This window comes from Dromiciops gliroides, chromosome 1 (genome assembly GCF_019393635.1).
Source record: "Dromiciops gliroides isolate mDroGli1 chromosome 1, mDroGli1.pri, whole genome shotgun sequence".
Lineage (NCBI taxonomy): Eukaryota > Metazoa > Chordata > Mammalia > Microbiotheria > Microbiotheriidae > Dromiciops > Dromiciops gliroides.
The window spans coordinates 616,037,482-616,052,607 of record NC_057861.1 but is presented as its reverse complement, the minus strand read 5'-3'; positions in this window follow the sequence as shown (position 1 = coordinate 616,052,607).

Sequence of the window (15,126 nt, the reverse complement as noted above, 5' to 3'; positions counted from 1 at the left end):
AAACATGGAGGGCAGTAAATTGTAAGAAGACTGGAAAGGTAGGAAGGGGCCCAGATCCAGGTAGGGCTTTGAAAACCAAAAAGAGGATTTTATATTTGTTTCTGGGAGTAACTGGAAGCCCCTGGAGTTTGTTGAATGGGGTTGGGGAGGGGTGTGTTATATGATCAGACTTGCATTTTAGGAAGATCAATTTGACAGTGAAGTAGAGCATGGATTGGAGTGGAGGGTGGGAGGCTGTCTTTCTGATGTTCTAAATGTTAAGGAGGTGTTAGTTGCTTCTGATCACTTGAAAGCAGGGGCTAAAAGGGTAAAGCAGTCACACCGACCGGAAGATCAGCAGGTGTCATCTTTCCTGAGGAAATTCAGATGGGAACAATCTTTTTACCTCTTCGTGAAGGATGGCTTGAAAGGTCACTGCAAAACAAGGTCATTTGTTATAATGCTTCACTCAGTATTTCAGTAGAAGAGATTTCACAACACTGGTTTTTTCTGTGTGTGAAACTTAGTGCTAATAATTACTACTTTTTTTTTTTGCGGGGCAATGAGAGTTAAGTGACTTGCGCAGGGTCACACAGCTAGTAAGTGTCAAGTATCTGACCTCAGATTTGAACTCAGGTCCTCCTGAATCCAGGGCTGGTGCTTTATCCACTGTGCCACCTAGCTGCCCCAATAATTACTTCTGTAATTAATTACCTTAGGGTGAGAGGAAGTAAAGGTATCAAATTATTTAGAATTAGAATATTAGGAAAAGAAAGGCCTGTTGGTATAATCAATAAACATTTGTTAAGTGATTACTATGTGCCAGGAACTGTGTTAAATATTAAGGATATTAGAAAAGGCAACAACCATCCCTGCGCTCCATGCAACTCCACATTTTATACACTGGTGATGTAGGGTAGTGGAAAAAAGCAATTGCATAACAGTTCCTACAACTGAAATACAAATCCCACAACTGAATTCTTAGTAGCTGTATAACCATGGGGAAGTCACTTAACCTCTCTGAGCATCTGTAAAATGGGTATAATAATACTTATTTGGCGGGGACAGTGGGGTTAAGTGACTTGCCCAGGGTCACATAGCTAGTAAGTGTCGGGGGGCAGCTAGGTGGCACAGTGGATAGAGCACTGGACCTGTATTCAGAAGGACCTGAGTTCAAATCCGGACTCAGAGACTTGACCCTTACTAGCTGTGTGACCCTGGGCAAGTCACTTAACCCTCATTGTCCTGAAAAACAAACAAACATTGATAACTAGTAAGTGTCAAATGTCTGAGGCTGGATTTGAATTCAAGTCTTTCTGAATACAGGTTCAGTGATCTATCCACTGTGCCACCTAGCTGCCCCCCATAATACTTATTGTAGTTACCTCAAGAGCTGTTCTGATGATCAACTAAAGTAGCCCCCAAAGCTAAGGCATCCTTGGGCTCCATTAATAGAATCATGGCTTACTGCAGAGGTTCTTAACCTCAAGTCCATCAACTTTCTAAAAGATAGTTTGATAATTGTATTTCAGCATAATTGGTTTCCCTTGTAATCCTTTGTGCATAATTTATGCATTTAAAAATATTCTCCTATCCAGCTTCAAGACACTTGACGCTTACTAGCTGTGTGACCCTGGGCAAGTCACTTAACTTTCATTGTCCTGCAAAAAAATATATATTCTTCCAGGGGGCAGCTAGATGGCACAGTGATAAAGCACTGGCCCTGGATCAGGAGTACCTGAGTTCAAATCTGGCCTCAGACACTTGACACTTACTAGCTGTGTGACCTGAGCAAGTCACTTAACACCCTCATTGCCCCACAAAAAATGAAAAAATAAATAAAATAAATAAAAATATTCTTCTGAGAAGAGGTCCTTAGGCTTCACCAGAAGGGGTCCATGTCACAAAAAAGGTCAAGAACTTCTGGCTTATAGGAACAAGGAGGAAGCCAGCAGTCTTGCCCTGGACAGGTAACATCTGGAGTATTAAGTTCATTTCTGAGCACCGTATTTTAGGAAGGACGTTGATAAATAGGAGAGTCTCCAGAGGAGAGCAACTCAGAATAAGGACAAGCCAAAGGGTGCAAAGCTCCATGCCGTGTGATGATCTGATGAAGGAGAGGGGAATGTTTAGCCTGGAGAAGTCTTAGGCTGAGACATGTTGGCTGTCTCCAAATATCTGAAGGGCTGTTATGTGAAGATACATTAGATTTACTCAGTTTGGCTCCAGAGAGCAGAATTCAGAGGAATACATGAAATTCAGAGAGACAAATATTAGTTTACGTCAGGAAAAATCTTGTGAATAATTAGTGCTATCCGTTAATGGAATGGACTGCCTCTAGGTAGTGGGTTTCCTCTCACTGGAGCCTTTCAAGAGAGAGTTGGAGGACCACTTCTCAGGGGCGGGAGGAACGTCTTTGTAGATATTCTTGTTTTGGTAAGTTACTTCAGAAGGCCATGAGGCTCCTTCCAACTTGGGAACTCTTATTCTGTTTTGCAAACCTTGAAGTACTATGTATATGTTGGTAATGATTACAGAGGAGGAAGTGACTTACTTGAGGTCACACAATGCACTTTGGCAGCAATAACCCATGCTTTTCCCACTGCAGCACCGTTCTGTAGGTAACAAAATCTTGACAAGTACATTTGGCTACTCCTCTTTCAATAATCTTGCCTCTTGTGGTTTCCATGACAATGGATTTTCCTGGCTGTAACGATTGGAATAACGCCACCTGCTGGATACTTACTGTAGAAGAGTTCTGCCCATGAAGCGAAGGTCTTTGAGGGCAAGACCAGGAGTCTTTTCTTTGGCGGGAGGAAGTGACGCGGAGTAGTGGGAGGAGGAAGGAAGAGACTGGCGCTGACTCTGGGGCTTTTTCCTGAGGACGCTGGTGGAGAAGGGAGCTAGAAATGTGCTCTCCCTTTAATAGATAGGAATCTAGGCCTTTCTCTCTCTTTACCAAATTCTTATTCTCCTTAATAAATGCTTAAAAGTCTAACTCTTGCTAAAGCTTATAATTTATTGGCGACCACTCATTAGATATTTTAGACAGTTTAGCTAGAATTTTAGCCGTTAACAGATGGCTGACCACGAAGAGGAAAGCTAACCCTCAGTCTTCTTCTGATCTTCTAGTTGGGTAAGAAATTTCCCCTCCCTCTCCCTTTAACTGCTAAGTACTGGTGTACTGGCTGTGTTTTCCTTTAAATTTTTTCAAATGGACCTTTTAAACTCCCTAATTATCCTATTTTTGATTTTAGTCTGTTTAACCAGACAAATGGGAGATAAGATCATGTTAATGCTTTGTTTTTGTGGATTTTCTATTTTTCTTTTTATTTTTGTTAAAAGAGCCAGCAACTTACACAAGGAAATATCTCTCCCTCTCCCAACCATGCTTTTTCAGAGAAACCTGAAGAGATTCCTGCAGCTTTTCCCAATTCTAACACTAATTGTTGCTCTAATTTTGCATGCCTGGAGGCAATGACCCACCCTCTAGAAGCTTTTAATTCCCTAGCACCTGGAGGCAAAATGGGGGAAGAGGAATCCAGGCCTGAGTTCAAAATCAAGTCGGATTCAAATTGTGCTGGTCCCTCCCCTCCTCTCCAGACCCCACCCTCTACTCCTCCTATGGCCAAGCCCATAGCTTCCCCTGCCTGGGAAGTCCAGAGATCTGATGCGCATGCTCAACTTTTCTACCTGCATTTGCAGCTTCAGGCTCAGCCCTTCCCCAGCCTGACTGTGCTTCTGAGACAACCTTAGAAAACCCTTTAAATTCCAGATATGCTCGTTTTGTTCATAATTTTGCTAACCTGCTTTTGTCTTTAATTAGTAATCTTATAAAGCATTTGTATGGTGAAAAGCCTGACAGACAATATAGAGGGGTTAAAGAAGAAAAACTTAAGCTGAATAAGAATGACAATCAACATAGTTCAAGACTCTGCTTCTTTTGCCATGGAAGGGTATATATTTTACAGAAATGTGGAAGTAAGCAGCAAGGTATTGATATGAGTATTGGGGATTTTAGATATCGGAATCAAAAGTGTTCTAACTTCACTCAGATTATTAATAGTATCAGTTCAGAGGTTACATAGGATTTCTATGCTATTACATATACATTTTGAAATTAATGGTATGGGTTTCTTTTCATAGAGATTTTCATGCTTTTGAGATTGTGTCTTATACTTAGTTTCTAAAACAAGGAGAATATTTGTAAAAGCTTTCTATAGTCATGTGATCAAGTTTATATTTTATAATACTCTTATTGATATTAAGTTCATATTCATTTAGATTTCCTTAGTTTGAATTTCACTGTATTTTATTGTTCCATGTGTATTTTCTTCTATTCATTTGTCTATCTAATTTTGAAACATTGCAAGATGATTTTGATTTTATTATACAATGTTAATTCTAGGAGTATTGTGCTCCCATATTCTGAGTTATTTGTTTTTGCTTTTTTTTCTCAACTGATTATTTGATCAAACTCTTTAAAGCATTTCCCTGGCAAATTGTTTGCCATGGCAAGTGTAAATTGATTCTAGAAGTATTATTTTTGATAAGCATATTCCAAAAAAAAAAAAAAAAAAGAGGGGAACATTTGTAAAAGTTTTCTTTTTTCAAAAAAAAAAAGTTCTTTGAGATTCTGTTATGCTTTAACTTGTATTTAAATATATTCAGATTTTTCACAAAAGTAATTGTATACTAAGTTTTTAAAAAAGGGGTATTATTTGAAATTGTTGCATAATTATATATTGTGTTCTGAGTCAAGATGTATTCACATTTTTTGCAATCATTTATTATCCTCAATTTTTAAATACATATGAGACTTGGATTATGGGAACTTATCATTTAAGACATTAATTGCCTTTATTCTGAGTTATCAGATGCCAGTTGGCCAAGATGCCATCCAATCACAAGAGGAATACACGCAAGAGCAGACACTGAACTGTCACATGAGGGGAGACATGCATGAAGTCAAGGTATGGCCAAGGGAATGGCTTTTGACAAATGTTGAGGTTGGATTCTCTTGGTTTAATATTTTATTTTATTTTTCCCCACAATATTGTACAGATGGCTGGAAGTATTGATCCCACCCATCTCACTTCTACACCTGGCTTCTATGCTCCCTCCTATATGCCTGATGCCATGGACATCTCAATCCCATGCATCTGATTAAGTCTGACTCAGTTTCTTCCAATATGTTCGGTGGCATGGACATATATTCCATCCACCTCTTTTAAGCCTGGCATACTGTATGGGCAGTACATACTGCTCAAGTGTGGGAATGCTCATATCCCATCATTTCTCTGTTCTTTTATGGTAACCCCCATAATTATCTCAGGTGTCATGATAAATACAGTGTTGAATTTGGCCTTGACACCTGTTACCAATTATATTAGATTTTTTAATTTCTCATAATGGCATGAGGATAATTAGGCAGATGATGCAAAAAGTGATGAAACAAAGATAAAAAATTATTTTTAATAATTAATATTGCAGCAATTGTCTTCTCAATTACCCTCCATAAGGGGGGGACTATAGTAATATTATAATTTTAAAGAATGTTTCAATTTTTGTTTTATTATATGTTTCATGTGTAACAACTAAGATTATGAATTCCCTTAGACATGTTTTTGAGAACTTTCATTGTTTGATTTGATTATTGACAAAGCTATTTTAAAGTTGTGTTAAGCTCAATTTTGTAGGAAATTTCCTGGCTGATTACCAGCATCCACACATCAACCCCTGAAAAGACTTCCATTCCACGACTACACCTAGAGGACATCTGAGAAAAGACTTTCAGAGACTTTAAATGAACAGTTTTGATTTGTTGTTTTTGTTGTTTTTTTTCTCTTTCTGTTATATACACCATCTGTAACATGTATTCTCTGCAGAGGCCCTCCCTTTGCAAGACTAATGTCAAAGCATCGGTTCATGAGGACAAAAAATCGCCCCTCTGGACAAAACTTTCCTCTCTTCCTTTTCTATATTGTTGTTCACATATTATTAGTTAGCAATAGTTATTATATTCTTTTTACTGTTCCATCAAGGAAACATTTTGTTTCTTGAGGAACAACAGGGGGGACTGTAACGATTGGAATAACGCCACCTGCTGGATACTTACTGTAGAAGAGTTCTGCCCATGAAGCGAAGGTCTTTGAGGGCAAGACCAGGAGTCTTTTCTTTGGCGGGAGGAAGTGACGCGGAGTAGTGGGAGGAGGAAGGAAGAGACTGGCGCTGACTCTGGGGCTTTTTCCTGAGGACGCTGGCGGAGAAGGGAGCTAGAAATGTGCTCTCCCTTTAATAGATAGGAATCTAGGCCTTTCTCTCTCTTTACCAAATTCTTATTCTCCTTAATAAATGCTTAAAAGTCTAATTCTTGCTAAAGCTTATAATTTATTGGCGACCACTCATTAGATATTTTAGACAGTTTAGCTAGAATTTTAACCCTTAACATGGCTTTCTTCCTTTCTCTCTAACCACTTGATCTTTCCTGACTTTAATAAGAAGCATTTTCTCAGGTTCTGCCCTTGGCCTTTTTCTCCTTGCTTTAATCTCCATTTTCTTTTTTGGTGACCTCATTCATCCCTATGGCTTCAGGCAACCATGCATGACTCCCAGATCTTTATCTCCATCCCTCTTCTCCAGGATTCCAAACCTTCATTTCCAGCTGCTGGTTGGACAGTTCTGCTTAGATGTCCTGCTAAGCACCTTAAATTCAGAAGTTTCCAAAACGGAGTGGTTTATTCTCCTTTCCACATTCTACTTCTCCTTCAGCCATCACCACTTCTGTCAGTCGATCTAATTTCCTATGTTTGAACCTTGATATTTCTTTTTACTCTTCCTCTTGCTCACCTTTCATATCTATCTAGTTACCAAGTCCCATCTATTTTGTCTCTGCAATATCTCTCAACCATCCCGTCTATTCCTGTTGCTACCACCCTAATAGAACACCACTCAGCTGGAAAATGACAATAACTTCCTAAACTTTATTGTCTTTTTCCATGCCAATCCACCCTTCTGTGGGGATTAAATTGTCCAACCTACAACAAAATAGAATGAGGCAAAGATCTGAGCCAAAGGCACTATATTAAAGGGTCTGTGGTCCCTTCTAATGAAGTGGACCTCAGATCTTCCTCATGATCTAAAATGCCCCCTTCTTCTAGGGTCTTATCTTTATACAGTTTGATACCAGATCTATTACCTGGATATTCTAAAGTGGCTATACAAAGTACAGAATTCCATTGGTTGACATATGATGCATAAGCTAAAATAAGCAAAAATGGTATGTCAGCAGCGGGGTCTCGGGTTGGAGAAAGCATGGGGCATCTTCACTGACTAAGTGGTCATAAGATGGTCACCTGCTCATGCCAGACAAGAGAGAGTGATCCAGAAGTACACAAATAGGTTGAAGGGCTTTCCATGTAATTGAGCCACCTCCGCCACCCTGGGCTTGGTCACCATGACAAGGAAAAACAAGGATGGAGTACCTCTGGTTAGCTTCCTATGATTAAACAAGTGAATTTGCAATCTGCAACTCATAGCTCTGGGGCCTAATATACAGAACTTATAATAACTACCACTATGGAATCATACTGATTGGAATAGAGTAGGGGTCCAAATGAATTATTTCTCACACTTCCTACCCCTGCCAAACTAATTGAATATATCTGGTCCTGTCAATCCTTTGCTCAAAAGCCTTTAGAGTCTTCCTATTGTCTATTAAGTTTAAATTTGAACTTCTTAGTCTGGCATTCAAAGCTCTCAATAATCACCTCTATATCCTTGTCTCATAAGATTTCCATTTAAGTACTCTATGGGTTACTACCCATGATCAATATTTTCCTTCCTTTGTGCCTTCTTTATACTCTTCCATATGCCTGAAATGATATTTCTTTTCCCCCTCCCTCCATTTTCACCAGTTGAATTTCTGATTTTTAAGCCCAGAGCAATTGCCTACCTCCTCCATGAACCCTTCCCTGATTAGTACTAACCTTCCCCCTAGAACTTACTTTGTTTTCACCTCTTTAGTGAGCTTAGCATCACTTACTTAGCATTATAGTTAAACTTATTAGCTGTGTGACCCTGGGCAATTCACTTAGTCCTGTTTGCCTCATTTTCCTTATCTGTAAAATGAGCTAGGGAAGGATACAGCAAACCATTCAGGTATCTTTGCAAAGAAAACCCTAAATTGGGCTGCAAAGAGTCAGAGGCAACTGAAAAACAACTGAACAACAAAACAGTTACCTCCAATGTTTGTTTTTCCCCATAAGATCCAAGAAGGCAGAGACTATTTCTTAACTAAATTTCTTTATCTAAGGGGTTATTATCTTTTGTCTTCAGGATATTTCCCCTTCCTTTACTTGGCTCACAGTCTTTCTCTCCTCGCCATCTCTTTCCTCATACTAGAATCCTTCGGTATATATATTGGTTGTCCTTCAATTGGTTCAGTCATATCATAGCCAGCCAATGCTGTCCATGGGGTTTTCTTGGTAAGGATACTGAAGTGGTTCGCCATTTTCTTTCTAGCAGACTATGGCAAACAGAGTTAAGTGACTTGCCCAAAATGTGCTAGTGAGGCTGGATTTGAACTCAGGTCTTCCTGGCTCCAGGCTCAGCACTCTATCCACTGAGCCACATGGCCATCTATACCTATCAGGAACCCGCCCCCCAAATACTCTAACTTCCCAGTTCCTCAATCCACTCAGTTCCCATGACCTCCTTCAATCCACCTCAGCTAGATACAGAGATGGTGACATCCTTGATCTTGCCATCTTGACAAATCCTTTTTCATATACTTGTTCCTGGTTCACAAACTCTCATTCTATCTTTCCCAGGACCTTAAAACCTCTGACTCTGTTCTTCCTCTTCTCCATTACTTCTATTCCCCTCTACCCTCAGTTCTTATCCAGGCCATCACCACTGAGAGGACTGCACTCTTCTGCCTTCCCTATCACCAACCTTTGGTGAACCAAAGGAATTCCCTCTTAAATTCCTTCCCTCTTCTTATCATTAATCACACCTTTACACCGCCCCCCCCATCCTAGATTACTCCCATCATCTGTCTTTTTTATCTCCTTTAGTTCTGAATGGAACCAGAGGAAATCACAAAACTCTGCTGACCTGACTCCCATACTCTTAGCTGAGCACCTTGCCTCATATTTCAGCCCCCAGATTGAGGCCGTTAACAAAGAGCGGCCCGTTCTCCTCTCCTCTCACATCATTCATACATCTTTCCCAAAAATCCATATGAAGAAGCGGTCCTTTTCCTTGCCAAGGCCAATCTATCCACATGTACCTTTGACCCTATCCCTTCCTTACTTCTCTATCAAATTGCTTCCATTTTCCTTTCTGCTCTCTCTTATCACCATTCTCCCTATCTACTAGCTTCTTCCCTTTCCAGTCTGACTTCAGATTTCATCAATCGATTGAAACTGCTCTTTCCAACGACACCAATAATCTCTTAATTGTCAAGTCTAAAATGCTTCTTGACCTATCTTCAGTATTTTCATACTGTAGCTCAACCTGTACTCCTGGCTACTCTCTCCTCTCTAGGTTTTCATGACACTGCTCTTTACTGGTTCTCTTACTCTCTGTATGACCATCCAAGTTAAGCCAAATAACCATGGGTATCCCCCAAAGCTTTGACCTAGGTCTTTTTCTCTTTCCCCTCTATACATCTCACTTGGTAATCTCATCAGCCTCCATGGGTTTTGTTACCATCTCTACACAAATAATTCCCAGATCTATGTACGCAGCCTTAGTCTCTCCTGAATCACAATTCTGCATCACCAGACTGCCTTTTTAATGTCTCAAACTCAATGTCCCATAGGCATCTCAAACTCAACATGTCCAAAACAGAATTTATTATTTTTTCCTCTAACCCCTTCCTTTTATCAAGGAAAACTTCTCTGACTTTACTGTCAAGAGCACCACCATGTTCCCACTTACCCATGCTCACAACCTCTTATGTCATCCTCAACTCCTCACTGCCATTCACTTACTCCACATATCGAATCTAATGCCAAATTTTAATATTTCTATCTTCACAGCATCTCTTGTATACTTCCCCCTTCTCTCCACTCATTCAGGACCTCATCACATCACCTCTCTCCTGGCCTATGGCAACAGTCCTCTAACTTTGTGATCTATCCCTTGTCCGGCTGCCAAGGTATTTTTTTCTAATGTGAAGATTTGATGATGCTTCCCCCACTCACACCTTCATTGGCTTCTGGTGACTCCCCATTCCCACCAGCATCAAATATTTGTTTGGCATTTAAAACTCCCTACAAGCTCCCTGGACCCTTCTTACCTCTCCATTACTTTTATTATTGATTCCCTTTCCGTGAACTATGCGATTCAGTTACATCAGCCTATTTACAGCTCATCGAAGGACACTCCATCTCCCACCCCCATGCCCTTTATACTGACTGTTCCCTATGCCAGGAATGTTCTTCTTCCCTTTCTCTGCCTCTCAACTTTCTTGGTTCCCTTTAAGACTCAGCTTAAATCATACCTTCCGCAGGAGGTCCTGGCAGCTAGTGCCTTCCCCTTCCATATCCCCTTCATCCTTACTACCTTTGTTATTATTACCTTTCATCTTCCCTGTATGTATTTTGCACTTACCTAGTTATTTACATGTTGTCTCCCCTCCCCCCCCTTGTGGATGTGGATAGGGCTTTTTTCCCCACCATCTTCAGTATCCCCAGCACTTAATACCAGCACCTTGAAATTTCTTAATCAAAGCTTGTTCCTATAATCTTCCCAGCTGTAATTCCTAGTAGAGTATTCTGCACATAATTGACAGTTAGAAAATATCTAATAAATGACTTGAACTGCCTGTCCAAGTACCTATGAGGCCAAATTCTTTTAGCCTTCTGAATGTTTTTCAAGGGGAGCATCCAATATTACTCGGTAATAAACCAGACCTCAGGTCCTAACAGGCTGAGTAACCAGTATAAGATGGCAGTGATCTCTAAGCATTTCAAAATTATGAACTCAGTTTTCTGACTCATGGCCAGCAGCAACCTATGAAAGACCTTTCTGCAACATTAAAGAGAATTCTCTTGCTTGCTATGTCACTAAAAATCAGGACAGAGGGCTGAGACCAGAGTAAGGTCAGATGCAATATGTGTGAACAGGCATTGTTTAGGGGAGGGGCTGTGGACCCTACAGACCATAGATAGATTTCAATTATTTTGGGAAAAAATACATCTTTATTTTTACTAACTTCCAACTCAAATTTAACATTTCCTTTCATTATGAATGCAAGCAACCAACTGGTCATGTTAGCAATAACTGTGACTTTGTGACTGATAGAAATCAGCTATTTTCATATCATGTTAGTAGTTGCAGATTATTTTGAAATATCACTTCAGGGGGCAGCTAGGTGGCTCAGTGGATAAAGCACTGGCCCTGGATTCAGGAGGACCTGAGTTCAAATCTGGGGTCAGACACTTGACACTTACTAGCTGTGTGACCCTGGGCAAGTCACTTAACCCCCATTGCCCCGCAAAAAAAAAAAAAAAAAGAAAAAAAGAAAAAAGAAATATTACTTCAGCTCATCACTCTTTTGAAATTATGGTAGTTACTAAGGCCCGCTGCTAATATATTGCTATATTATAACTGGATTTCAAAATGGTGGGTTATTTGGCATGAACTTAATTTTTGCAACTGATGTTTTGCCTTCTGAGAAATGGTCCATAAACTTCACTAGACTGCCAAAAATACACAGCACATACACACACACACCCCCTAGCCTTCTCTAGAGGTTGCTATTCACTCTCAACAGTTTCCTAAATGGTTTTCAGGGGCCCTTTGGTACTTTTCACTAGCCCACTGTTGGAAAATCCACCAACTAACAGCAGAAAAAGAACAGAAAGAACAAGATTTTTTCCTTTCTTTCAGCTCCCAACAGGTTTGTTCATCTTGTGCTTTGCACAAAAAGAAGGGATAAATCAGAAAATCTACCTCTGACATCTGGGCTTCCAAGTGGGTAATACATCAGCTCAGGTTTCCAAAGGGCTTTGCCATCTGCAAAGCACTTGGCTCACAATAAAAATAAACACTGCAAGAATGAGCCTTCTTTTTATAGAGGAGGAATCTTCAGCTCAGAGACATTCGGTGACTGGAAGTCAAACAGCAAGTGTTAAAACTGGTCAAACCCAGACTTTCTAACTCCCAGCTCATTCATTGCTTTAAAAAAAGTCTATTAAACCAGGTTGATATTAGGCCTATTTCTGAGCCTGAAGCCTTCAGACATTTTACTGGTCCAACCCGATCTTCAGATCCTAGTGTGTTAAGGGAGTAACTGAGCCACCTTTCTCACATACATAACAAGAGAGCCACCATTCAGAGAGTCGTGTGAAGAGGACCGACCATCAGTCTTTTTTTTTTTTTTTGCAGGGCAATGGGGGTTAAGTGACTTGCCCAGGGTCACACAGCTAGTAAGTGTCAAGTGTCTGAGGCCAGATTTGAACTCAGGTACTCCTGAATGCAGGGCCGGTGCTTTATCCACTGCGCCACCTAGCTGCCCAACATCAGTCTTGTAATAATGAAATGACTGCCCTGCTCTGGAATTCTTGATTATTTCAGAAACCTATCAAATATACTGGACTGCCTTTTTTTTTAAAATTTTGGTGAGGCAATTGGGGTTAAGTGTTAAGGTCCTCCTGAATTCAGGGCCGATGCTCTATCCACTGCGCCACCTAGCTGCCCTCTAAGTACTTCTAAAGTCAAGCAATCTACTAGCCTCAGCTGGGAAGGGTGTACCACCACACAAAGCTATGTTGAGTTTTTTTGTTTGTTTGTTTTTTTAGTGAGGCAATTGGGGTTAAGTGACTTGCCCAGGGTCACACAGCTAGTGTTAGGTGTCTGAGGCTGGATTTGAACTCAGGTACTCCTGACTCTGGTGCTCTATCGACTGCGCCACCTAACTGCCCCTATGTTGAGTTTTAAAGTGGGCAAATCTGTAATGCTGCGATAGCACAGGAAATGAACACAGGAAGACTTTTAAGACCAGGAGTAAATGTTAGCATTACAACAATGTCACATACTTTAGAATACTTTTTATTATAAAATTTTTTTTAACCACCATTAACTGATTCATTTTAACAACATTCATGGGAGGTAGATAAGCATCACACCAATTTCACTAATGGAAAAACCAAGGCAGAGAAAAATTAGGTTGCATTCAAGGGCACACTTCATGGCAAAGTTAAGAATAGAATTTGCAGCCACTGTTAATCCCATTATTCCCTCACTGGCTTCCAATAGCTGTTGAATTTTGCCAGCATAAAAGTTGGCACAATACAACAGGACCCCATTTACTTGGTTCTTCCAAGGGTCACCTTCAGCTCATCCATACCAAATGTAAGAATACACAATCTCATTCCACAACTCCCTACACACACATACACACACACACAGAGTGATTTGACCTCCAGGATATGGAAGAATTGAGACCCATGTTGAGCAAGTGGAAACAGTGTCTAGTCAAGCTACAGATTTGGGTAAATGAAGTAAGGAAAGAGAAACCAAAAGAAAAAATGGAGAGAGAACAATTGGGGAAGATTATCAAGGGAGGTGAGAAGGCAAGAAGGAAAATAGCATGACCATCCAGGAATGAAGGCAGATACAAGAAACCAATAGAAATCCATAAAAAGAAAATCCATAACCAAGAGAAATAAACCAAAAGAAACTAAATAAACCATAAACTAAAAGATAGAAGAAATCCAGAAAATTTAAGGGGTTTAGTGAGACCTAATTAGGTTATGTGCTTTGACACTGAGGCATCCAAGTTGTTATGAAACATAGTACTGCAACAAGTATCATTCTTTGTGTGTGTGTGTGTGTGTGAGAGAGAGAGAGAGGGGGGCAATTGGGGTTAAGTGACTTGCCCAGGGTCACACAGTAAGTGTCAAGTGTCTGAGGCCGGATTTGAACTCAGGTCCTCCTGAATCCAGGACCAGTGCTTTATCCACTGAGCCACCTAGCTTCCCCAACAAGTATCATTCTTATGCCATTGGAACCTAAGGTAGAAGTGCCTTATTATATTCCTTTGAGGGGAAAAAATCTCAGTGTCATAGGTTATGAAGGCAGAGGGATGTGACTGGCAGGAGAGTGACAAGTTGGTACCAATGAAAATGCATGTCCTCTTTTTTTCCAAGCTTGTGAGCTTTCACATACCAAGCCTCTTTTCTCCCCAACCTTTACGTTTTCTTTGTTTCCTATTCTCCCTACAGAGCCCCTTCAAAGTGAAATATAATTGACTTTCCTTTCCCAAAGAGATAAAAGGAAATTACCTAGATGTACAGAAATATTTGTAGCAGCTCTTCTTGTGGTGACAAAGAATTGGAAATCAAGGGGATGTTCATCAATTGGGGAATGGCTGAACAAGCTGTAGCATACAATTGTGATGTAGTACAATTGTGCTGTGGGAAATGACAAGGGTGGTGGTTTCAGAAAAAAAACATGAGAATATGTATGCAAACGGATGCAAAGTGAAGTGAGAAGAACAGGGAGATCATTGTGCACAATAACAGCAACGTTGTAATGATGATCAGCTGGGAAAGACTTGGCTGCTCTGGTCAATACAATGATGGAAAAGAATTCCAAAAGATTCATGATGAAAAAAATGCTATTCACCTCTGCAGAGAGAAAACTGATGAACTCTGAGTGCAAACTGAATTATAATTTTCTCATTTTATTTTTCTTGCTTTTTTAAAAAAATGTGGCTATTATGGAAATGTTTTACATAAAAAATTCACTTGCCTTCCCCAAAATATTGCCTTCAAAATTGACTTAATTTTTCATGTAAATGCAAGAAGGACTCTATTATAATAATACTAACCAGGGAAACATTCACTTTTAGAATCTCTCTGAGTAACAGAGAAAGTGATGCGTTGTACATTAATTCCATTAAATTCCCTAGGACCAAAGCTTCTTTTTATAAGATGTTTTTAAAATATCAACATGTCATAATTTGTGGAGGCTCTGCTGCCCAAGGGGTAGTTCCCCAGCCCTCAGTCAGTGGTGATGGTGCTGCCTGAGATGATGGGAGTGGGTAAAGAATTTGAAGGTGGCCAAAGCTAAATTTGTAAGCAGCATCAGGAGCGGCAGAGAAGGTGGTGGTGGTGCAATGGCACAATCCCA